The sequence below is a fragment of the Cyrtonyx montezumae genome, unplaced genomic scaffold (assembly GCF_038088225.1).
Source record: "Cyrtonyx montezumae isolate F1298 unplaced genomic scaffold, pur_monq_1.0 scaffold_9, whole genome shotgun sequence".
In the NCBI taxonomy this organism is placed as follows: domain Eukaryota; kingdom Metazoa; phylum Chordata; class Aves; order Galliformes; family Odontophoridae; genus Cyrtonyx; species Cyrtonyx montezumae.
In genome coordinates this window covers 771,017-797,574 of record NW_027072100.1, presented here as the reverse complement: position 1 = coordinate 797,574, position 26,558 = coordinate 771,017, and the positions used below count along the sequence as shown (strand labels likewise).

The window sequence follows — 26,558 nt, the reverse complement described above, 5'->3', positions numbered from 1 at the left end:
TGGGTCTTGCATTCAGATCTTGCAGGGTTTCATGGAGTCCACCCCTGCAGAGACTGAGAGCTTGTCGTCAGGTCAGCCCTGAGAATACCATTATAGAGTTCAATAAGGCCTCCCCCTGTAGGGTTCTATGGCAGGTGGAATTGCCATTCAATGGTGTTCTCTTCTGCCCAGTGTTCTATCACTGTACCCATAAAGTGAGTCCCTTGGTCACTCTCAGTGACTTGCGGTGTCCCGTAGGCAGCCATCAATCTTGTGAGTGCTTTTATGGCATATGCCTGGTTGGCTTTTGGTACTGGATAGGCCTGCATGAGCCCACTGTCGACACAGGTTAGGGCATATCTCGCCCCCTCAGACCGAGGGAGGGGCCCAATGTAATCAACCTGCCATCTCTGTAGAGGACTGTGTCCTCCAGCAAGATGGGCTGTTGTTTCAGTCAATGATCTCTGTCTCATCTTGGAGCAAGTGTTGCAGCCTCAGCATGCCTGAGCTATGTCCCATAGTTGTACGGGCAGTCCCCATGCTTTAGCAGCTGCCCACACTGTCTTCTGTCCAGCATGCTGCAGCTTTTGGTGTAACCTGCAGGCCTTGTGCTCAGATGGTAAATTCTCAACCCATTTAACTTGGGCCAGCGTGTTGGCTTCATCATTACTGGTGACTGTAGGGGTTGGTGACGAGAAACGTGGTGGACACATACAGGCCTGTGTTTAACTGTATTCCACGTCTAACCACATACCTTTACCCCAGATTGGTTGGGCGTGGATAGTCCAGTCCTGGGCAGCCCAGCGTGTGATCCAAGGACTGAGCCCCCGGTACACTGCCCAACTATCTGCGCAAATATTCGGGACACTATCACCAGGTTCCTTGGTTATGAACTTCCACGCAGCTCACATTTCTGCCTACTGGCTGCTCTGACCATCCCCCTCTTCAAACCAGATCGTGTCAGTGGCAGGATGGTATGCTACTGCTCTTGCTCAGGCTGCCCTTGTGCAACAACATGTGGCAAATGCACGTCCCCCTGTGGCAGGGCCTGTAAGGTGAACTGCCTGCTTCCCCGTGTAAATGCAAATTGATCTCACGATTCTTCAGCAGTTGGAATACTGAAGAATGCTTCTGCCAGTTCTAGGACACAATGGTAGGTTTCAATTTCCCTACTGAGTGTGTCCATTAGGGAGGCAATATTGGGTATGGTCTCACGGATGGGCAGCGTGACCTTATTCAATTCCCTATAATCCATCGCCATTCTCCATGTTCCATCCAACTTTCACGCTGGCCATATGGGGGAATTGTATGGGCTGTGTGCAGGTCTTATAACCCGCGCAGGCGCTGAGCGTGTCTTGGAGAGAGCGAGAGGACGGGTGGAGCTGGGCTCCTCTGCTCCGCTCACTCAGATGCTCATTCGCTGGTTCAGGCTGTGACTGGGCAATCCCACTGCACTCCACATAGGGCCTCCAATCCCATCTGGAGGCACCTACATCCCTTGTTACACCATGAACTTGTCCATCTTGATATCTTTTACCGCTAGCAGCTCAGGTATCGTGGCCTGAGCCACCTGTGGAGGTTTCTTCTATTGGCACTATAAATTCGGCCAAATTCCAGGTTGTAGTAGGTGTTTCTTGTATTATCCATACTCCTAATTTTTCTAGGAGCACTCTGAAATTTTTGATCGTTCTTTAATTTTTTCCGTAACTGCAGTAAAATATGATTGGGCTGTCCATCATTGTTAGTAAATGCAACCCTGGCCCATATCAGATTGTCAAATATTGTTCTCTGGGATAGCCTTGTGATGCCTGATTGGGGTGCTCATGGGGCAGACTTCTGGGTTCTAGTTGGGAGGGCTTCGGCTTCCTCCACCACGCGAACATTGTGCCTAGTTTGCACGTGCTCTGTTTCCCCCAGGTCTCCTACTATTTGGACCACTTGTTGGACAATGGCCCCTGAAGCTTCTGAAAGATTTAGTATGGAGACCAACATCTCATGAAGATGAGAAGTGGCTTGCTGCAATATCAGGTCTCTCATACCTGCTGTAAATTTTTCCATGTCCAGGGTTTTGTATGTGTCAGGATACATGGCCTCCCTCATACCCCATTCTCAAATGTACGTTTGGAGGTCCTCCATAGAGGACCATAAACCAGTACGAAATTGTATGTCAGTTTTATTGGGCCTTGTTAGTCAGCATGCTGCCATCAACCAATCTATAATGGAGTGGTTTTCATTATACTGGATGGCAGCATATAATCTTTGCCTCAGGGCTGGGTGTATGGTTATGGATGCTAGCTTGGACATTTCTGTCCCATTAACTAATACACTTTCAGCTCCTGCATCCCATAGTCTTTTTGCCATGATGGTATGCTTTCCCTAGGCTTTTGATGGAACCATTGTTCTAGGTCCATCAACTCATTTGCCATATACGGGTGAGCTGTTACATGCAAGTATGTTTCATCGGGGACATAGGTCAGGAGGCACCCCTACTGGTCTATCTTGTATGTTTTTTGTAGGAGAAACAGGCCCAGTTACCCACAGGGGACCCTATTTTTTGATAATAGTAGCCAAGCCATAATAGGGTGACCACGGAAGTCCTGGGATCTGACCCAGCAGCATTTGATCTAAGGGGGTAACTTTCCCCTCCTTGTCCCATTTAAAAATATTCCAGATGAAAAAAATCAATCTTGGTTGATTTTTTTTCTTTTAAGTCTGCCTGACTCACCAATTGTAGGGTAATGACCCAAATTAATAGTATCAAATGGTATAATTGGTCAGGATAGATGGTATATTTTCAGATGGATTATCTAGATGGTAAAGAGACACCCAATAGTACAAGAAGTGCGTACCTGTCTCCAAAGATCAAAGTTTACTGATGGAACCCCACAAGAGAGGGATTTCTAACAAGAAAAGGGTGGTCAGCCCTTAAATAGGGTCTGGGAGAGGTATAGTCAGACCCCCACCCCTTCCGGTCACACAAGTGAATTGCCTTCACCTGTGCTCCTGTGGCTGACTTAGTGCTTGCCTCTGGTGAGCAGTCAGTAGCTCAGGCCATGACTCAACAGTTCCCATGCACCGTAAGTCTTGCAGCATATACCTTTCAAGACAGGAAAATAGTGTGGTGCAGCTGAACAGGTTCCTGAAAGCAGCAGGTTATGCTGCAGCGACATGTAACGCTTCTACTTGAGACTGGGTTCTGTTATTAACCTTCCCTTAGACTTCAGGGAGTCATCGTGTCTAATACCAAACTCTTGAATACAGCATGGCAGATGAGAACAACAGCTTCGCCACTGAGAATGTTAACTCAGCACTGTTACCTTACTCACTGCTGCAGGAGCAACCACTGCTCCATGAAATGTCAAGCTGCACTGATCAGGATCAGGTTTTCAGAGGAGACATTAGTCTAATAAGAAATCATTGAGCATCCTCTGTTCATCTACTGCTGTAGCCACTTCTAAGTGAAACAAGAGTATTAGCATTAATCTTCAAAGTATTTAAGAAAGCAGGTTTTATTAGTTTTTCTCAAAGCTAGCAGTTTCTAGAATATCCTGCAGAAATAGGTCCCACAAGATGATTATGTGTCATATGAAGTATTCCTTCCCATTTGACATCACTTTGCATTACATGATACCACACCACTCTCAACCAGATGACTGCATTGCAGATGCTTTCAACTATGCCACTTTAGGAATCCAGGGAATCTTGACACCTCCTCAAAGTCACACCCAGTCAAAAAACATATGGCTAAAATCCCATGCAGGACTGCTTGGTTAGCCTGTATCTTTTCTTGTCCACATCAAAGCTCAACAGCTCAGACTCGTTTTAGCATTTGCTGACCTCTCAAGTACAAAAAAAAAAAAGTCATTCTGAAGCATTTATTCTCATGTTAAATGAGAAGTACTGGAAGCTCTCAAAGAACAGGTAGTAAGCTGCATGTTGAGCATCAAGTGCAACAACCCAACTGCTTATCTACTAAGAAAGAGGGATTAATCCATCTGTCACGTTACCAGTAGCACAGCTAGTCTGTAGTACCTCCCATGCATCTCCTGTTCAGCTGAGTGAACATGCTCCAGTCCCACCAGAAATTGTAGAATCCTTAGAGTTGGAAGGGACTTTTCAAAGTCATATAGCCCTACTTCCCTGCAGTAAACAAGGATACAACAGCTTGATCAGGTTGCCTAGAGCCTGATCCAGCCCAGCCTTCGAAGTCTCCAGAGACTGGGCATCCACCACCTCTCAGGGCAACCTATTCCGGTGCCTCACAGCCTTCACTGTAAAAGACTTTTTCTTTATACCCAACCTAAAGCTCTTTGAGCTCGGAACAATTTCTCCTTGTTCTATCAGCACACACAGACCCTGCTAAGGGTCTTTTCCCTTCTTCCCTGTAGCTCCCTTTCAGATACTGACAGGCTGTTCTCAGGTAACCGTGCAGCCTTCTCTTCTCCATGCTGCACAGCCCCAGCTTTCAGACTGTCCTCATAGGAGAAGTGTTCCCTCCCCAGGATCATTTATGTGGCCCTTTCCTGTTCATGTTACAACGGGTCTGTGTCTCTGCTGTGCTGAGGTCTCCACATCTGGACGCAGTACTCCAGGTGGGGTCTCAAAGTGCAAAGGGGCAGGACTAGTTCCCGTGCCCTGTTGTTCATGCTTCTTCATCCATCCCACTTGCTGTCCAGAACTTTTTGCAGCTGTGGGGGCATGGTGAAGCAACCTCTAGAGCTTCTGGGCACCCAAGCACATTGCCACCACTTGGTGTAGGAAGCTGGGGGAATTGCAGGAAAGTATTGCCCCCACGGCTGCACAGTTTTTGCCATTCTGCCTTGGTGCCATAAGCAGACAGCTTTAGAAGCAGTGGGGATGGGCTGCTATTATTTTAAGTGTGCCATTTAAACGCTGTTCACAGAAGAACCAGCCAAGAGGGTGCTGAGAGTGCTGATGGCAGCCAACAGTTTGTCAGCAGACTGTGATAACAGGAACAGGGCTGCACTGGTGACAGCAACATCCAGGCTCTTGTTTGCTCCCCAGGGATGGCTTCATTACCAGGAGCAGCAGCCCTCCAGCCTACCACAGACAACAGACAGAACAGCTAGGAATTGTCACCATTGCTGAAGGGAAACCTCGAGGCAAGAGGGGAATCAAATCCTCTGTCACTTTATTCAGCCTCAAGATTTTCACCACAGTATTCAGTTACTGGTTTCCAAATGTTCCCCAGCCCCAGAAGGGGACTTGCTGGCATGTGTTCACACAAGATGAAATTCCAGCTGCTTTAGGCTATGGCAACTATCTGGTGATGCCACCAGAAAAGCAGTGGAGATGGCTTTACCGGAGCATTATGGAAAAAACCCTCCCCACACCCACAGACTAGGAATTCCTCAAAATCGAAACAAACCAGACCCTGTACCCACAGGGGCAGGGAAAGCACGCGTCAGCAGACAACAATGAAACAGACTCTGCTCAAGGGAAAAGGGGAAGGGCATCAGGCTTGGATACATTTCTCCCCATGTTTATCTACCCCCAGAAAAGTGTAAACACTAGCAAGGAGCAAAGCAGCCAGCACTCAAGATTTACATCGGCAAAGCTACATTCATCTCAACAGGCTTTAATATTTAGATTCATTTGAAACTTTTTCCTCCCTTCAGAATATGCAAACCAAGATGAGGCAATATTATGCTAATACTGAAGAATCAAAGCCGAAGTTGCTGGAAAAATTCTGTTAGCTGAAGCCTAGGACAAGCTTTCCAAGCTGAGAAAACTATTCCATATTCTAATTCAGAGTAATATGGCATTAGTTAAAAGATAAATAACATGAACACACAGAAAAGGCCTCCTATAATCAAGTTGCTCCTTCTCTACTGGCATTGCATTTGACAGTAGTTAGCTGTTAAACCAGCAAGAGTCAGCAATGCTGCACACCCCTTGTCTGATCTGAAGAGACAGTCAGTTCTCAGTCATAGAAGGCAAATAATTCAATCTTCTAATCCTTTTGGATAAGGTATTAGAAAGCTTCTGAATACACAGCTGTAATCACTGCTTGGTTTTCAGCATACTCCTGGATGAACTAACTCATGTTGCAACAAAGCTGAACTGACTTGATTTCTAGCATCCCTTCTCTCTCACTATCTAGGCACAGAGGAGGCAGAGAGACAATACAGAATGTTCCCAGTGACTTCACTCACACTGCCCTCCCAGAGGCCTAGAGTCCTCAACTTAGATTTCCTAGGAATTTCAAGTACCACAAACACTCCCAGGACTATGCTCTGTTCTCCCACTCTCCAAAGGGAACAGTTATCTGAACTAAACTTGGCACATTTTGGAACACTGTTTGGTAATCAAGGACACAATGAGACAAAGAAAACACTGTTTTAGGCTCCAAACTCCAAAATGAAAGAGCACAGCAAACCTTGGGCACCAACTGAGTCATCCCCAAGCACATCTGAGCTAACTCTGACCTAAGCAGTTTCAAGCCATCAACAAGCCTTGCTTTCTACCAGAGGCCAAAGTTCTAGACCAAAGCCCCAAGTTGCAGTTTCACAGTCTTGAAAAGATCCAGCAATTTTTCAAGGTGAGAGCCCAGACCAAATGCAATTCAGCCACAAGTATGGGTAGCAGGAGGAAAGTCTGGATTCGCACACGCGGTACTTGCTCACCAACACCCACGTTAGCCTGGTCCTCCAGCCTGTAGAACTCATCAGAAAAGCACTTTGAAGACTTTTAACTAGAAAAAGGATGCAAAGGAGAGGCTTGACAGTCCTACCACAACAATTTAACAGACTCAGTTACTAGACAACAAATCTGAACAACGCTCAGTTATGCTGCTTCTCATCTGCCATGCTGTATTCAAGAGTTTGGTATTAGACACGATGACTCCGTGAACTCTAAGGGAAGGTTAATAACAGCATAAATGGCGATACAGACAGTATTGAGAGGCCATGCAAAACATGAGCCCATTTGTTTGCCGAAACTGCGCTGGATTACTAATGTAAGGCAGTACAGACTCCTGAGGGAACAGGATGAAATATCAGGGACGGTGCCAGGACTAGAAAAAGCAGGCATTATAAGACCTGCACACAGCCCATACAATTCCCCCATATGGCCAGCGTGAAAGTTGGATGGAACATGGAGAATGGCGGTGGATTATAGGGAATTGAATAAGGTCACGCTGCCCATCCGTGAGACCATACCCAATATTGCCTCCCTAATGGACACACTCAGTAGGGAAATTGAAACCTACCATTGTGTCCTAGAACTGGCAGAAGCATTCTTCAGTATTCCAACTGCTGAAGAATCGTGAGATCAATTTGCATTTACACGGGGAAGCAGGCAGTTCACCTTACAGGCCCTGCCACAGGGGGACGTGCATTTGCTACATGTTGTTGCACAAGGGCAGCCTGAGCAAGAGCAGTAGCATACCATCCTGCCACTGACACGATCTGGTTTGAAGAGGGGGATGGTCAGAGCAGCCAGTAGGCAGAAATGTGAGCTGCGTGGAAGTTCATAACCAAGGAACCTGGTGATAGTGTCCCGAATATTTGCGCAGATAGTTGGGCAGTGTACCGGGGGCTCAGTCCTTGGATCACACGCTGGGCTGCCCAGGACTGGACTATCCACGCCCAACCAATCTGGGGTAAAGGTATGTGGTTAGACGTGGAATACAGTTAAACACAGGCCTGTATGTGTCCACCACGTTTCTCGTCACCAACCCCTACAGTCACCAGTAATGATGAAGCCAACACGCTGGCCCAAGTTAAATGGGTTGAGAATTTACCATCTGAGCACAAGGCCTGCAGGTTACACCAAAAGCTGCAGCATGCTGGACAGAAGACAGTGTGGGCAGCTGCTAAAGCATGGGGACTGCCCGTACAACTATGGGACATAGCTCAGGCATGCTGAGGCTGCAACACTTGCTCCAAGATGAGACAGAGATCATTGACTGAAACAACAGCCCATCTTGCTGGAGGACACAGTCCTCTACAGAGATGGCAGGTTGATTACATTGGGCCCCTCCCTCGGTCTGAGGGGGCGAGATATGCCCTAACCTGTGTCGACAGTGGGCTCATGCAGGCCTATCCAGTACCAAAAGCCAACCAGGCATATGCCATAAAAGCACTCACAAGATTGATGGCTGCCTACGGGACACCGCAAGTCACTGAGAGTGACCAAGGGACTCACTTTATGGGTACAGTGATAGAACACTGGGCAGAAGAGAACACCATTGAATGGCAATTCCACCTGCCATAGAACCCTACAGGGGGAGGCCTTATTGAACTCTATAATGGTATTCTCAGGGCTGACCTGACGACAAGCTCTCAGTCTCTGCAGGGGTGGACTCCATGAAACCCTGCAAGATCTGAATGCAAGACCCAGTGCCTTGAAAATGTTACACATGACATGGGCCTCCCTGCAAAGGATCCAGATTATGGGCACCAGTAACCGGGTAAGACCTCATATTGGCAATGAGAATAATCTTCTGCTCCCTGTCCCTGAGAACCTAGAACCAGGGCACCAACAGAATAAAATGGCCTTGGAAGGTGCAGGTAGGACCACGGTGGTGTGGCCTACTTACATTTTGGGGGAGATCACTGGAGGTGGGAGGTTCGGTAGTCCATCCAGTAATTGGTACATGGCCTGCTAATATTGTAGTCAGCACTCCACTCTTTATTGCTAAAGTGTCCCCTATCATGTCCCTGTGGCAGGTCAGGACACCCTCTTTGGTGCCTGATATAGTCGTGCAGCCACAGACATCTGGCCAAAAGGTTTGGTACAGGCAGCCGGGACATGCCCCAGTACAAGCTGAAGTGTTGACCCAAGATAGGAATACGGCCTGTATCTTGTCCTGGAGGGCAGACCTTCCCCTCTTGGTACCCTTGAAATACCTATAATATTACTCCTTGTGAATCTGAGTCTTCAGAATCACTGAAAGGAGCAGAATACTGCTGAAACGTTCCAGAGTTGTTTTGAGATCACGTGCAACATCCAGTGATGTTCTACCCAAGGACTGGACATGGACCTGCACCACATGGCCGCGTGCTTCCAGTAACCACCAAGCACTGACCCAAGGAAGAACACGAGCCATGTGCTGATCACTCATCCCAGGTTGAAGGGAGGCAGGAAGCATTGCTTTAGAGTAGCTTAAGGAAGGCAATGCAAATGAACTTGAGTCAGACAGCTGTGAAGTTGTTCCAGTGGAAGACAGTGTACCAGAAATGTTTTTGCAGTAAGTCTCTCCTAACTCAGCTTCAGCTATTTGACCTTGCTGGCATTCCCCTGACTTTCCAAAGCCAGATGAACCTTCAGGGAAGACTGCTAAAAGACTCCTCCAGCTGTTCTGTGAGGATAGCTATAAACTGATGTCAGGAGCTCTCCTGGGAGACTCATTCAGAAGCATGGAAAAGCTTCAACAGCATCCGAAGTGCTCCTCTCTCCTATTCATCTTTAGCTTCCTCTTCTAGCATGTACAACAGTTCCACAGGGCTGTCTCAGACATCTGCACTTGACCCAGCACAATCAATAGAGGGATTTTCCTTAGTTGCAAAGTCCTGCTCCAAACACACACAGAATCCTTTTGTCTTTTACAAAATAACCTCAGCAATAACAGAAGTGGTCAAGGCAAAAACAGAAGACCTGCAGTATTTGGTTTGATACAAGGTGCAAGTCAAACGCCAAAATATAAGCAGGTACATCCCTACTTCTCATACCAGGGATTTACAAAGTTTGAAGTTCCAGACAGTAGATGTGCACCTTTATTCAGGGGTCTCTGGAGTCTCAATCATACCAAACAGCTGTGCCACCAACCCTTGGAGAACACAGATTTTGGCAGGCAGGTGCTGGGACTCGTTAACTACAACACTGTCTTCTCCTACTTTCCACCTGGCAAAGCCAGAACACTCTGCCATCAGAATACAAAGGCAGACAACTCAAAAATGTACAGGCCAAAGACCATCCTTCCTGTAAGAGTAAAGCAAGCTGCACAAACCTCTCCTTGTGGAGACTTCCTCAAGAATCAAGGATGAAGACACTTTTAAGAAAACCAGTGTGCATTTTCCTGGCTAAGGAGCTGACCTTGCAGAAGCACTGAGTGTTGGACTGACCTTGCTCTCACATAGATATCAAAGGGAGCATTGACCACCTCTCTGAGCAGAGCCAAACCAGACATTCTGAGAACTGCCCAAGGCTGGAGTTACTTCTTGGCTTGGCCACAGAACAACTACAGGACTAGAGCAACCACTTAATCAGTCACTTCATGCCAGCTGTCAAACATCAACACTGGCTGTAGGATGAAATTCACAGTAACAGTTGCTTACTCTTCCAAGTGAAATTTCAGTATTCTGATGAAGTGCTTTCCCCTTAGCACAGTCTTTGCCCTCTTTAGCTTAGTGGGGTCTCTGAGCACAAAGCTATTATGAAATAAACCCCAGTATAGATTGGTACCACGCCAGGTTCCCTGCGGGTAGTCCAGCAAGTATTTTCACCTCCAGTGTCCCTATAAAACAAGAAATGTTACAAAAAAAAAAAAAATCAAGCTGTAACCATAGACATAGAATAGCATTTTTTCATTTGTGGGTCACAGTAAGTCTGGGTCAAGGTGAGCTTATGCAGCAGCATACCTTCTGCTCTAGGCCTCATTGCTAAAGGCCCCTCAAGTTGTTAAAGGAGAGGAAGAGAATGGCAAGACACAAGAAGCATCTCTGTGAGAGATGGGCTCAGTGCCAGGGCAGAGGATGGCTGTCATCATTTGAACCAGGACCAAATCCAAGTCCAGGCCATCAGCATATATGCTGCAGTGCTCCATGTACTCAGCACTCTGGCACCACCTGCTATGGGACAGCACACTTGAGTGTCTCAGAGTCATTCCTAAAGTCAGTGATACTGGACTGGGAAACACAAGAATCAATTCTTTCTTCTACATTTTCCTATAGTGCTTTATAGAAAACATTCAAATTGTTTAGAAAACAAAGCCATGCTTCCAGAGGGAGAGATACCAGTCAAGTTCCTTGGATCAAGGCTGCCCGAAGAGCTGGGACATTTGCCAGATTATGACTCAAGATACCAACTATACACAACTAAAGACCTTAGAGCTCCATCCCTTACAAGCAGGCTGCTCTGAAGTCTCAGTCAGGGTTTAGCTAAAGGTTGGTAAGAAAGGCCCAACTCTTCCAGAAGTCTCTCCCTCTAGATGGATTTACTGAGCAGCAGGAACACTGAACAGACATCAGCAAGAGAAGGACAGAGAGAAGTACTGTCAAGAAGTTGAAGAACCGGAATGCTGAAAGTGTTCCTCTAACAATACAAGTTAAAGACCTAGAACGTATGCCACAAATTAATTTTCAACTTCATATATACATATATAAAGAAACCACCATGTTGTCAGCCCTCTGTTACCATACTCCAGTGAGAGAAAAACATCCTTTACTCCCTAACAGTTTTTAAAGGCCAAAACAACTACAGTGCTTCTGAAATTAATAACCCTGTGGTAAGTAAAGAGGTGGGAAAACACCAAATAGGTGCCCTTAGTATTCAGGTGTCCTGTGTACACAGAAGATGGAAACCAACCAGACACAACACGCTGGACACTCTCCCACCACTTGCTCTAGTGGGAGTGTGGCTGTGATGTTAATCCCCAGCACATGGGGCAAAGTGTCCCTAGAAAAAAGTAGGGTCCAAAATCTGCTCCTCTTCAGCAACCCACACATGGGGCTGCCTTGGGATCCACTTTCTCCCACTCTCACCACACACGACTGTTAGTCTCCACCTGTTTCATGGGGATCCCAGCACTCAGCTGCAGAAGGATCATCCTCCTGCTGACTGCCAGGGACGCACTGAAAAGCATCCAAGAGAGCCCCTTCTGCATAACTGGTCACTCTCCACTCATTAGAGCTGGAGACTTCAACACAATCAGACCAAGAGGGAATCCCAACTTCAAGCAGTGCTGTAAAACTCTTCTGTTTCTAGCCCAAACTTCCAGAAGACATGACTGTGAGATGACAGCAGACAAGCCTCACCCCAACAAACCCAAACTCCAAGAGACTGAAAACAATGCTGCATTGAAGCACTGATGGGTGAAAAGTCCAACCCTTTCCTTACAGCAACAGAAACACAGTTTTATTTTTTCATCTGTAATCAAGACGCACACAGCACAGCTGTGGGAACAAAACAGTAACAAGTTATTTGGGATACTACTTTGTAAACAGATGTGTGGCCAGTTATCTAACTGTGGGAACATTACAAGGTGGATGCAACAGGGAGCAGCAGAGAATTTGTAGGGTTATTTAACTGCAAGCTTTCAGCAGCTTGCATCATCTTCATCAGATTTCCATCACTGCAACATCAGCAACTTATGTTGCAAGACATCTGAAAAAGTTTGTTAAGTAACTCTGGGTACAATAGGACTGTCCCCTGCAACCAGGAGGACAGTTAGAGGAGGTAATTCTATAGCAAACTGTTAATTACATTGATAAGACATCTGACTAAACCGCTGTCAAGTCCAGTGCAACCAGGGCCAGCTCCCTCTGCTGCTTCCCATCACAGTGATGACTCCTCCCTGGAGAAAGGGTGTAACAACAGAAAGTCACCTTACACAGCAGGTCTTCTTGCTGGGAGAATTTATGCCAGGACACAGTCCTATTTCAACAGGATTTGCCTACCTCAGCAGGCTTCTTACCAGGAAGTCATTATCTGAACACTTTAAAAAGCTGTGAACTGCTCATACAGGCACCAAAGAAAGCAAGGCAACTGAGCAACGTTAAAGAGAGTGTACGTCATATAAGTTCCCATAGCAAGCATATGTGTATGTGAGATCTGTAAAAAGGTCAGGGACTGCACTTGTGAGACCTACAGAAACATTGCATTAGATGGGCAGCAAAACAGAGAACATTAGCTCAGTCAAGCCATGCTGTGCACTGCAACAGGAACAGCATGACTGCAGACTTAAAAGACAGCAGACAGCGCTATAAAAGCTGCCCAGAGGGTCAGAGCCCTTTTCTACCTACTTTCTCCTTACTGTTGCTACCTATGCCCCACCACCACCGCTGTGCATCACTGCTCTGACTCCACTTACCTCTTAAAACATGTCTGGACATCACCTGGTCACAGACAATCATGTCATACAGGCCTACAGTGCTTAACAGTCAGTTAATCAGGTAGAAAGAAGGCAAAGATTCACCTAATATGTGGCTTCTCTAGGCCAGGAAAGCAAGCAGACAGCAATTTGCAGTACAATATTAGTATTCTGTTAATTCAACTACCACTTTTGCTTACAGGATCAAGCAATTGAAAAAGAGCACAACCTCCAAAACCACAGTCCTAAAGGACACATGTCTCTGGTATGCTCAGTCTCCCCCAGGACTACTCTGTGTGAGCAGCAGCTTTAGAATCATTCCCTGTTTAAAATTAAAGGAGAGAATTCACATGCTGTGGCAATGCAGAAGGAAATAACTAGACCCAGTTCTGCCACACATTTCAAACGAGCAGGTAAGCTCTGCACAAAAACATAACACACCCAAGTTCTGGGGATGCTTAACTGTCTAGACATATAATGCTGTTTCTGGAAGACAGTAAAAATTCACTGGAATATCCAGTACCACCATCCACCAGGCTACCAACTCTTGAATCGATAAACTAAAGTCTAAGGATCCTCACCCATTTTTCCTCTTGGCTTGCTTCTGCAGTGATGTTTAAGCCAGAACATGGTTTAAAGGAAATGTTTTATGCTGTAACATTCTGTACAGTCACTGGGTATCTCACTTGACTTGAGTGCTACTTCTTCCCTCAGGAAGCCACATTCCAGGACTTTCTGCCCTCTACCTGTTGAGCCAGGTTCCAGGAACAGCTACCTCCCTGCGTGTGCAGCACTCACTACTGAGTAAGAGCACAGGATGATAACATTTAAAGGTAGAGATGGGTTTGGTTAGGCAAACTGCTGTTCTCAAACCCAGAATGTTATTAGAGCAAACGCTGAGGACCCTGAGTAACCAGAGAACCTTTTTTTGTTGTTTTAATCAGCAGTCTCCACCAGAATGAAAAAATCTGTCCTGGTCTTTCAGTTCTTGTACATACATGCAAAGAGCTTTGAGACATTAAAGTTTACGTTCTGACGCCTCCTTTAGATCTCACATATAGCATATGTATGCTCTGCACATTACTACTCATTTCTATTAGGTATGTATGTGAGAGCAATGACATGGAACAATTGCTTCTGAAACTTTAAAGCTAATGTGCAGTTTGACTTATACCTAGAACAACCAAGCCCCAAGGCCTCACTGCCATCTTGAGCCCCTTGGCAGACAGGGAAGTCAATCAGTTGGCTCCCTGAAGGTGCCAGAGAAGGAAAAGGTGTCAAACTGAACTCAAAGGTAAAACAGAAAGCACAGTGTGAAACTCTTGAGGGTGACTGCACTTGAAAAAACCCACAAACACAGCTATGCAAAAACTTCTCTGTGTAGTTATAGCCTCCCACCAACCCCTCTTTCTATCCCAGTTCCACTTACAGCTGGTAGATTCTGCAGACAACTCCATAAGGCATAAAATAGGGTGACCAACAGGTGCAAGGTAAGAAATACAAACACCATAGGTAAACACAGAGTTCAGCTACCACAGCAAGGAGCACAAGCACATCTGGAATTATAACACTTGGAGTATCCAGCACCAGGGACTTTGAGAAGAGTGGTCCAGCTTTCTGTGCCTTGGTGCCTGCTGGATTAAGTACCACTCCTGGTATATCAACAAATCCTTCAAGAAAGTGGGATGCTTAACCATGCCAGAGAAATTAGACCTCCTAATCAAAGATTTCTTACTGAGGAAACTCACTCCTTTGTTCTGTCAAAGGGATTTTGCTGTAAAGCCAGTTACGAAAACTGCTCATAAATATTATTCAGAAGAAGAAATGTATTCTATCTTTAGTCTTTAATTAAAGACAGAAACAAGCACAAGTTGTGCAGAGACAAAGCTCACATACAAGTTCCACTGCTGAACATGCAAAGTTCGTAGACCCTGCTGGACTATTTCCTTCCTACATTTGTGACTGCAGCTGCATAGAAACCTTGGCTCTGATCCTCACCACTGCACAACACAGGGTAACAGCACCCTGTGGGACAAGCTCGTGCAGCTGAGAATTGCCATCAGCACTCCTCAGCCACAGATTGCCCAGCAGCCTAGCCCTGCATATGACACCAGACACACTCTGTCATCATGGCCAGAAGCTGTCACAGTCAATCAGTGCAGAGCTGAACCCAGCATGAATCAGCTGCTGTATGGATGAACAGGCTCAGAGGTCCTCAGTACTGGAGACCAAACAGCACCCACTGTCCCTTTAAATAAAGGCTACTAATAGCTCAAAGCAACTCTATGCAGCAAGTAGACTAAATATACAACCACAGCTCTGTCAGTGCCACAAGTGCCTCCTGCATACATTATTTCCAGGAAAATAATAAAGGATTTGGAAAATCTGGACAAAAGCTCAAAGACAAGAGTCCCACAGCTTCTGGTGACAGATGCTGCAGGAGGTTACACTGCTGGCAGCCAGGTCTGCAAGTTTTCAGACTTGCATCTTCCAGCCCCACAAAGAGGCTCTGTCCACAGGCAGACTCAGCAGCACTGAGGCAAACTGGCAATTCAGCTTTCAGCAGCAGTTCACATCATAAAGCACAGCCAACAATATTAACCACTGCTGACCCCATCCTATCCTTACTCAGCATTGCCCTGTGGTTTGGGCAATCTAAAAAAAAAAAACAAAAACAAAAAGCAAAAAAAAACCCACAAATACCACTGACACATAACTGATTCACATTCTTGAAGTGTGCCATTACTGGCTAGACCAGGAGAACTTTAAGACTGAAACAGCACAGTACTACCCAAACTCCTTTATGCCTGCCCTGCACATGAAACCTTACCACAAGCAGTGCTCAATGCAAGTGGAAAGAGTACAGGCAAGAACAGATCTAGGCTCAGTAGTTATTTTCCTTCAGGTGAGGGACTGAAAAAGAACAGATAAGGCTGTAAATGCATTTTGCTTTAAGCAGAGGGAAGGACTCCATTATCTCATTTCACTCACTGACCAGCCATTACCCAGTGATGAAGAGACATCACAAAACCTAAGTTCAACCCTATCACTCCAAAGCATGGCAGCTTAGCCTGAGGCTTCCAGATGCTCTTCAGAAGATGGCTAAAAGTGGAGTCACTTAAGCACATCTAACAGCTCTGCATTATCTGCTTTTCTCTACAACTTTACTTTGAGCACAAATCCACATCTTGTCAACCTTCATCTCCCCGTGATGACTGCAAGTGCTCTGTTTACCTTTGACTACCGCTGCATCAGGCAGCTCTAGTTTAGAAGTCTTTACCAGAGACTGCAGAAGATAACTTGACTTTCAACTCCAGGCCCTGGCTCGCAGCACAGTCTGTTGATTTGCTGGACAAGCACTTGGTGTCACAATCAATTGCTGCTGAACAAATGTCTGAAGCTTCAGTGCTGGAAAGATGCCCAAACTTGTAGCAGTTTTCACTATGTTATCTTCCAGACAGGAATGCCATTTTCCTTAATACACAAGATGCATTTTGCAGCTTTATTCTGCAAAAGATGCCAGTAGACCACTATTCCCTTTTAAGCCTGGAAACTGCTTACCACCCTGTGGGCAACCTATAGCCAAACATCTTTTTAAACTTGACTGAGTGACAGACGTGTGCCCTTATGTTTACATTCAGAGAACACAGCAGAAGAACACAATAATTTGCAGAATATTAACTGGTTCCTGGCCCTATCCTCAAGTGCTCAGCCTACCTTGGCTTGCATCTCAACTTTTCCTTTCTGCAGTGCATCAACTGGTTTACATGCCAGCCAATCCAGCCTGGGGTGTAACATGAGAACACTGCAAGTATTGAGTAAAAAGGGTTTGGCACAGGGGAGGAAGACATCATCGAACACAAATGCAAGTTAAAGCATCTGTCTTGAAGGCCAAGGTGGTCAGCACAGACCTGCCACTGGGAACAGAGAAGCTACAGACCACAAGCAAGGAAACCTGGAGCAGTGGTGTTTCTGCCTTCCCTGCCAGTCTCTTGCTCTCCAAAGCAGCACAACACTGACCTAGTTTTCCTTTGGCTGTGTGACAGCAGCCATAGAGAAACCTATCAGAAAATATGCAGTGCAGATTTGTCACTCATGAGAGCTGCTCCTCTTCTGTCTGTTCCAGAGCTGAAAAAGCTCTTTCCCACCAGAAAAAGTTACCTGTTGCACAGTCAGGGAAAGGAAGAGAGCTTCCAAGCTGCCTCTTGAAGAATCACAATACCAGTTATGCACTTCATATTTTTGAAAGACAAGAATACAAAAGCAGCCTATATGACATACTCCAAACTGACTACATATAATGGATTATTGAGCAGTAGAAAATACCTAGTTGTCAGATTATACTATAGTTGTCAGATGATGTATATTTGGTATACAAGTGTGCCAGAAGTCATCACTGGCATAAAAACAAAGCAACTGAGGATATCAGATCGTGGACTCACTCACCCACAGGTAACTCTCTAGTGCAGAAACACGTCTGGACGATAAGGCACACCATGCACAACCTTATTCTGAAGGAATAAGCCGTTTCTTAGCCACTCAGTTGTGTAATAGAGCCATTTGTTGGGAGAACTGCTTAGACAAGACCACATGTAACAAAAGAAACAGTTTCCTTCTTTTAAGTGGTCTACTCATGACCTTTAATGGAAATCTCCAAATACTTTGGTATTAGCTGTTTTGCTGTACATAAGAGAAATTGTCTTATCCTTCCCAGAGTTGAGGTAGCTTTCCATAGGCAGAACCAGAAGCAGGCTAAAAATACAAACTTACAGACTAGACGTAATTACAGATTAATTATTAACATTTTTTCCTGAATGATATCTGCCTGCAAACTTCGGTTTTAAGCAATTTTCACCTTTGACTTTTTAGCATCCATTCTCTCCTAGCACAGCAGTTCCACTAAAGTAGATTTTTTTTTTCTCTTTTTAGAGTCAGGTAGCCTCAATAAGGCCATTCACAGCCAGCGTGTCAGACCACACAGATTCACATTCAGCTATGTCAGGTGAGAATGCTCCCCATCCTTTTCAGCTTGTAACCAAGCTAGCCAGACAGCTAGCTACAGTAAAATCAACAGGACTACAAATTAACATGAATTCAAATGCATTTAGCCTATTGGCCACATTCACCCTCCAACAAGACGTTTCTTACAGGGTTCCAAATGGACCTTGTGAAGGACACTGCCATCATGATAAGGAGCCACTCTAGCCTTTTGTCTTAAAGCCCAGCAATTCAGAAAGTAAATAGGAAAAAAAAGGCACCTGTCAGCAAAATGGTTGGAAAACAGTCTTGATCCTTTCAGGAAAACAGCCAGAAATCTCTCACACTGAAAAAGTCAGCTTGTTTTAGCTTACATGAAATTGTATCCCTTTGCTTTAAACACAGGGCAGCTTAAAACAAGCAAAGCACAAGGGAGACGATGTACTACTGTACTCCCTGAGAGCTCACAGCCCAAGGAACTGCTGCAGGTGCAGTGCTTGAGGTCCTTGTGCACAACAGCATGAGAGCACCGTGGTCTCAACTCAGATCTCCAGACACACCTCATGTACAGGGAAATCTACATCCCTCCTCCCTAACACCGAAGCAACACAAAGAGAAAAGTAACAGGCAACATGCTTCTGTGGCAGCAGGGACAAGGGCCCTTTTAAAAATGAAAAATAACTGAAAGCCATTAGCTATGTGCTTGCCAGGTCAAGCACAAAAGAACAGAGACCTGCTTTCCATTAACCAAGAGGAGAATAATATTTGAGGAGGTTGCTACAGCTCAAGATATTTGTGCCACATTCTCAGACAGCCTGACAGCTTACAGCAAATGGATAAAGCTAGGGACAAATGTGTGGAGGACACTGTAGAAACCAGAACACACCCTCAAACACTTAGCAATGATGATGAGTCATGGCATTCCAGGAAATGAGATGCAAGTTCCCAGAATCCTGGCAAAAGACACAAATAAGCCATGAAAGAAGTCCAATTCTCTGCTACATTGCCATCTCCACTGAGCTCACACTTGAGGACATACAAGTCAAATCCTGTTGGCCTTCACAATCTCATTGCATAGCTCTCAGCACTCTGCTACAGTGCACACTGCACTGAAGTAATGCCACAGTAGAAACAGTTGTCCCAGCAGTGATGGAAAGTTGCAGAGACCCCTAAAGAAGTCACTCCAACTACCACATCAGCATTTCAGACTGACGTCAGAGCTATCAGGACAAGCTCGTGTACCTGGTACCTAGCCCGTGCCCACCACAGCACCACAGGAATGCAGCTGAGTGGGTACTTGGGTTTTGGCATCACAAACATTTGTTAACAGGGCTCAAGTGAAGTAGTGTCAAGATAGCTGGAGATTTTGGGCTTCCTGCCATAATATTATTTTTAAAGTATGCTCAACACAACAGACATAGCAACGAACAGCTTTCAGAAAGTGGTTATATTACTTCTTCCTTCATCACTCCTGAAGCAACAGCAGCTTGGCCTTGTTTAAAAGCTCTGTATCATTCCTGAGAGCTATCAAGCTCTCCTGTGCTCTCCTCCCACCTACTGACTATTGGGGCAAGGGTGAATATTAAAGACTGCCTCCCAGCCACTCTCAGTGATGCCATAGCACGTGACATCACAACTGTCTCGATGGTGACAAAGCAACACAACTGAATCAGAACAAGAGGAGGCCAGTTAGAACAAGAAAGCTCTTTTGTGGTTGGGGTCATAGTAATTGACAGAAATAAGAGAAGCTATTAGAGAAAGCATGTCTTACCAACAACGAAAATCTTTCTTTTAATTTGCCAAGTGAACCTACAACCTCCAAATCACAGCTATAAATAAGAAGTCTTCATAGACTGGAAGATCCACAATACCATTAGCACCTTTCCCAGATTTAGGAACACTGAGCACAGCCTGGCTCAGAGATAGCATTTTTGCCCCTATTCCCTCACATCAAGTTCTTCTTTCCATTGTAGCCTGCCCACACATTTTGGAGGCTTCTTGGCCCACTACTCCTCAGCAAATCTTGAAGCCTTTCAACTTCTTATAATTAGCACAAATGTGTGGGGGCATAACACACAAGAGAAACTAATCCAAGGCTGCCAACCCATGCAGTGAATCACGACAAATAAGACTACCTTCAAGGATGGCACAGACCTGGGATTTGAAAGGGCTGTGAAAGAGATTTACACCTTCTATGCATCTGCATTACACTGCTTTCAAAGTGATAAGAGATGCACAGAACCAATCTCCACTACTCTAAGTGAAGCAGAGCCAAAACAATTTAAGTCAGGGAGGATTCCCTGACCGATCCCCATGCTCCCTCCTAACACACATGCTAACCAGGAAAAGCTTGCTCCAGTCCCGGAGAAGAGCTAAAAGCTAGGTGCACTGCTGCAAAGCAGCCTGGAGCAGCATGAAGCTGCTGGGGAGCCCCTGGGGCAGAATGGCAGTTTGGATTGTGCCACAGTTGGGCTTCAAGTCACAGGTACTTCTACTTCTCTAGACGCTTCTCAGCAGTGTGTGGCGACAGGACGAGGGGAAATGGCCACAAACCGAAGCATAGGAAGTTCTGCACAAATGTGCATGGGAACTTCTTCACAGTGCAGTGATGGAGCACTGGAGCTGCACAGAGAGCTGGTGGATCTCCTCTGGAGACATTCAAGACCTGCCTGAACGTCTAACTGTGCAACTTGGGCTAGGGAGCTGCTTTGGCAGGGGGCCTGGACTCAAAGATCTCTAGTGGTCCCTTCCAACTCTTACAATTCTGTGTTTCTCTATAAATTCAGCCAGCCACATTTCTCAGGTAACCTAAGCATCGCCACAAGTTATTTGCTTGGTTTACTTTGAGGGATAGCAAGCTTGAAGGTGTAAGCTACAGGACAAAATCAGGCTAGTTGAAGTGAGAGCAGCCACACTCAACACGGCAGCTGGAACACAGCAATACTGACCATGCTCACCACCAGCAGTAGCTAAGCCTGTAAGGGTAACATTGCTTCCCAGAGCTGCACTGAGCAGACCTATTCTGTTCCTGTGTGATTCAGTGGGAAGGAGAGGTCTGTCACCCTTAGCAGGAAAAGAGTCCCAGCACTAACTGGCTTGTGGCATGCAGAGGCTGAGCAGTCATCAGGATGGCAGCTGTTCTGTTTTAGAGGTACAGCTGGCAAAAACTCATGAACAGCTTAAAGCAATGCTGAGAAGTCATCATAAGAATTAGCATCAAAACCACATTCAACAGGTACAAGTAACTACAGCAGGAGTTCTGAGCTATGAATTTATCCAAGTGAGTTGCTGTACACAACATTTATCAACTCCTACCTCAGCTTGGCAACATTATTTTACATGCAGCAGCAGAACATGAGTCAAGGCCTTAACAGCAGCCTGTGTTTTAAATGAATCCCAGCAATTAAAACAAGCTGTTCAGTGATGCATCTTGGTCTTCTCTCAGTCACTGCCACCTGTAGACATCACTGGCTGAAGCTGCAGAGGTACATACACCTACATGCTTCCACCTGCAGGACAGCCTCTGAGGGGCACCACATTTCACAAACTACTGCTTTATCCCTCCAGAACAGTTAATTCATTCTTCATGATGGCTTCAGTGCTGCTGGCACACAACCTCGCTCACCAGAGCAATCACACCTGCTGGCTATGAGAATGCCTGCCATCACCCATACCCAACCATGTTCTCAAAGGGAGCAAGAGCTAGAAAAAAGCAGAACACGTCATTAAGTGTGAGCCAGATCTTGCTGCAGTGGAAAGGCATTACCAACAAAAGAGAAAAATCTGGGAGACTGAAACAATAACTTTGGAGATAACCAGCCTCTAAAGTTATTTGAGAGCTGCTTCTCCTAGCACCCTGAATATTCAAAGTCCTTAAAAAAAAAAACAGGGAAAAACATAATCAAAGGTAAGCACACAGATAGTGTCAGAAGAAAGCAGACAACACTTCAAAGTTTGCAGCTGTCACACCAGCAGCCTAGACAGCTGGCACCATTCTGTCCTGATGGGAGAAGAGAGGCTCAGCAGTCCCAGCAGCAGCACCAGCCCTACAGCACAAAGCACAGCACTCCAAAGAGGCAAGGCAACAGACACACTCATCTCTGTTCCTTAAAGCTCTCCATTGAAAACCCCAGGAGGACAAGTTAGGAAGGGGTTCCTCTGTGTAGTCAGCAGAGGAAGTGAGCCAGGTGAGCCAACTAACCCAACCAGAAGAGCAGTGGAGGTGGGGGCCGGGGCCAGTGTAGTGTCTTCCACTGGTCAGGGGAAGCTGCCCCAGCTCCTCACCTCGCCCTATGGCCAGCCGCAAATAGGCCGTGGTCAGAAAGCCACATCCTGCTGCAGCCCCAGCCCCACTGACAGCCACCCAGCACAGGCAGGGAGCACGCAGGGTAGCACCACACATCCCCACGTCTCTGGGGACAGCCAACATGCAACCACTCACACCCTCATATTGTGCACCCACTGGCAGGCACCCACAAGCTGCTCCCAGGTACTAGGCCCCTTGCCCTCACATCGCTACTGCTCAACAGGCTGGATGCTTGTACTTAGAAAAAGGGAGGAGAGGCATTTTTTTCTAAAGCTGACGCCTTGCTTTAATTCAAGGAGCAGCTTCTGCAGGAGCAAAACTGCACCAGCCTGTGCCAGCAGCCTCCCCTCAGCAACAAATAGCTTTTTGCAGCACTTGCCTCTAATAAGCAAGTTAACAGAGCTGTGATAAAAGCTAATGTGTGGCATAACATCACTATTAGCAGTGGCAGCCTCGAGAATGCTCTAAAAGATTGTAGAGTGTCAGAGAGATGCAAACATTGGAGCCTGGTGCCAACTGCAAAGCCAACAGCAGCAGTGCTGTGGCTGAGGCAATAGGCTGCTTACACCTCTGTACTACCTGCTACCCAGGATTTCCCTGCTCAAGGCCTTGCTCTTGGCATGCTGCAAACTGAAGGGTCACTAAAATTGAACATTTTTAGATCCCAGCAGCTACTTTGTCCAGCACCAGAGCTCTGAATGCACAAGCACTGCCCATCACCCTTTTCCTCCAAGGGAAGGGGAGAAGCAGCTCTCAGGCACTCACAGAAGGTCCCCTGCTCTGCATCAACAGCGCACTCTTCCCCTCCCCAGGACAGTCGCCCCACACACAGTGTGGGCTGGGGCATTACCAGCTACCAAGGAGCTTGCTTTGCTCCAACCAGCAGTGCTAAGAGGCCAAAACCCTCAGTCCAGGATTGTTACTACGATGGCAGGCCACCAAGAAACCACTGTTAGTCATTCAATAGAGAGCACAGAAACCTGGATGAATTCCTGGACATTGTGACTCAAGCCCTCATGTTTAGGCCAAGCTGAGGGACTGAGAAAAGCCTCAGGGTTCAAACAAGGAAGAGAAGGATCCCTAAGAAAACAGGGATTGAAGCAACCTTACAGGCAGCAGGGAGAGTGGCCACACAGCGGAGTGCTGCTGCCCAAGCTACTCTGCTGCACACTGCCATGGCAGGAGCAGCCCCAGCAGCCAGGCACCATAACAACTCTTAGCCAGCACCTTCAAGGTGTTCACAAACCCCTCTAAGGTCAGCTCTCCCACAGCCTGAGACACTTCCTCAATACAGAAGTCATCTTATTCATAAGGCCTAAGAGAGACAGAAAATCCATGCTGTTAACTTCTCAACTTTGAGTCTGAATGGAATGCAACCATAGATATTCCTACCCAGGCTAGGAAGTTTGAGATCTGTCTGCAGCTGAGCAACACTGCATGCAGGCTATGTTCAGTTAGAACCCAGAATATAAAAAACAATGCAAATAATTTTCTCAGAAGTTTGACTACGTTATGACAACTCCCACTGAAAATTCCCTTTTATCATTTTTAAGTACATGTTAGCTTTCATTAAGTGTCACTGTGCACTATGCATCAGTAGGAAATCATACTCAACTTGTAATCTTTGCTCTAATTCTACACTTTGACAGGCTCACACAGCAACCAAGAATTTACCTTTGAAACACTCATCACTGAAGTTCCTTGGTCAGCCTCAAACTGGAAACACAACACAGTAACTTATGCTTTGATCTCTTAGAATAAGGCTTGAAATAAAAGATCACTGAAATGAAGCCTGAACTTAATGAAGAGTACTAAATAGGATGTACGAGACTGATAGTCAACACGTCCTTCATGTAAATACTAGAGGCAATTTACATCTATATATCCCTATACTGCTTCTCTCTGAGCACTGCTGTCTGACGCAACAAGCTACAGCCAGTTCCCAGTAAGTACACTGTGAAGAGACTTTTTTCATTCCGCTGTTACAAGCTTAACCCCTGGGACCCCATACAGCAATGAGGATTATCAAGTTCCTGTATATACCCTCCGCTAAGTGTGAGCAGCACTGTGCAGGCTGCAACACTTAACTCATGCAGGTATCAGACATCCTTCCTGCATCCTGGTACATGTGCGTGGGGACTTCACATTGCAAGACCAAGCAAGGGGCCTGACAGGACAGGAGAAAACCCAAACTGATGCTATCTTCCTCCAGAGTACTTAAATGCTACAAGGAGAAATTGAGGGAATCCTGACAGCAGGTAACCAAGGGTCCTATCTCCTACAGGAGGTTGGAAGAACATCCAGGGGAACTCTGCTTACTCTTCTGTGTGGGAAAAACACGTGGTCAAACGCATTCTCCTCCCCAGCCCTGTCCTACAGTCACCTGCTCAAGTTTCATACCTTCAGCAAAACCCAGCAGCTCAGACAGCAGCAACACAGTGCTGCCTTCAAGTCCCTACATCCTTCCCACATAAGCTTGCTGTTACACACCCCTGAATCAATCTAAGTCTTTCACTGCTTGCATGCTTCAGGTCTCTATAGCAGCATACCCTGAGAAAAACTTCCCTACAGCATTCCTGCTTCAGTACCACCTGCAGGTGAGGACCATCACCCCAGGGCTGCTTGTCACCTACCCCAAGTCTACAAGTACTGCCCTACCTTGGGGCAGAGTCAGGCCCAAGCTTCAGCTCTGGGGCAATCACTCCCCTTACCTACTGTCACTCCAGGGGACAGAAGGTTCACTCAGCATGCTCATCTGCACCAAGCATCCAATAATTCAATTAATGCTGCAAAAGAAATTGATGCAGATAGCATTCCTGCTCTCTCACTAACTAGTACATCTGCAAATAGTTTGACTCCCACTTGTTTAAGGGCAGTTTACTTCCAGCACTCCAGCATCACTGTCCTCCCAGCACACCACAAGGTGCAGAGGATCAGCACTTCCTGGGAACTGTAATAGAGGGATATGAGTACACCACTGCTGCCTCAAGCCCAGTACAGCCTTCACATGATCCAATAGCCTGAACACTAATCTCCTTCCAAAGCAAGCCACAGTTATACTTAGTATTTCTCCCTTCCCTTTTAAAATCTGTTCTGACAGGAAACACACTGAAAACTTTCCACTGCAGAAAGTGGATTTTTTCTTGAACAAGGACACCTGCCCGCACAACTTTAATCCTTCCAGTACACATATGTTACTGTAACTTGCACTGCGCTGAATCCAATTATGCTTCCTCAATCCATTACAAACATTTGAGGCTGTTGTGCAGGTTGCACGGAGCAAAGCACCAGCCAAGGCCGTGCATCAGGCCCTGTGGACAGGCACAGAGGGCACTGCTAGGTACAGTGAGTAGTTCTCTTCCAGCTATAAGAGGCTGGGCTCCAACAGCACACATCCACGCAGGAGACAAATAACTGTGTCAGTTCTTATGAGTGTTTGGCAGTTATTAGTTATCCATTAAAAGCTTTCTCAGTTCCACTGCTCTGGTAGCACACAGAGCTCAGAGAGAGCTCACAGAACAGCAGGTCTCCATGCACAGTAGGTTGGAGCAGCAGGTGAAAAAACCCTGAGCTAAGCAATAAGAACAATCTACATACGCACAGCCCATTATGTCCTGCAGCCTGCCTGTTGGCTCTGGAGCTGTAGAGGCTGAACGATTCCAGCACCCCCCACTGCATCTTCACTACTCTCCAGACAGCAAATCCACCAACAATAGCAATTCCAAGGGCCACAGTACAGATCCAGCAGTCAACTGACCCACATCTCTGCTACACAGAGAATACAGGTACCACCCTGAAGAGGTACAACTCTATAGCACTGTATCTTCACAAAGAACATGCTTCTAGGTTCTCCATGCCTCTAACACCTGTCAAACACACATCACCTCCTCCTGAGTGCCTGAGGACCACTGCAGAATACACACAAGTTACCTTCCAGATAAACCAAGCAAGTCAGATACAACCCCTGGTCACAGACACTCTTCCCACATGCTAACAGCAGCCTGACCTCCCAGCACCTGCTGCAGGAGCAGGCACCAGCTTGACCCTACAGAACCAAGTCTGCTGAACAGCACATACTGGCAATCTGGCTCATTATCATTCCACATGGTTGGGATTTATTTTTCAGATGCAATGCTATGTGGTGTGGGATTTTTTATTTTTATCTGTTAACTGGGGAGTTGTGGCCTAGGAGCCAGAGATCCTGATTTCATGCCCAACTCAGGTACAGATTTCCCAGGGTGA

The 26,558-nt window shown here is 46.2% G+C and overlaps 1 protein-coding gene across 4 annotated transcripts in view; it reads right to left on the bottom strand.

The window, feature by feature from the left end:
• The window catches only part of DLGAP4 (DLG associated protein 4), a 71,489-nt gene that overhangs the window by 19,223 nt on the left and 25,708 nt on the right, over window positions 1–26,558 (bottom strand). The window lies entirely within an intron of this gene.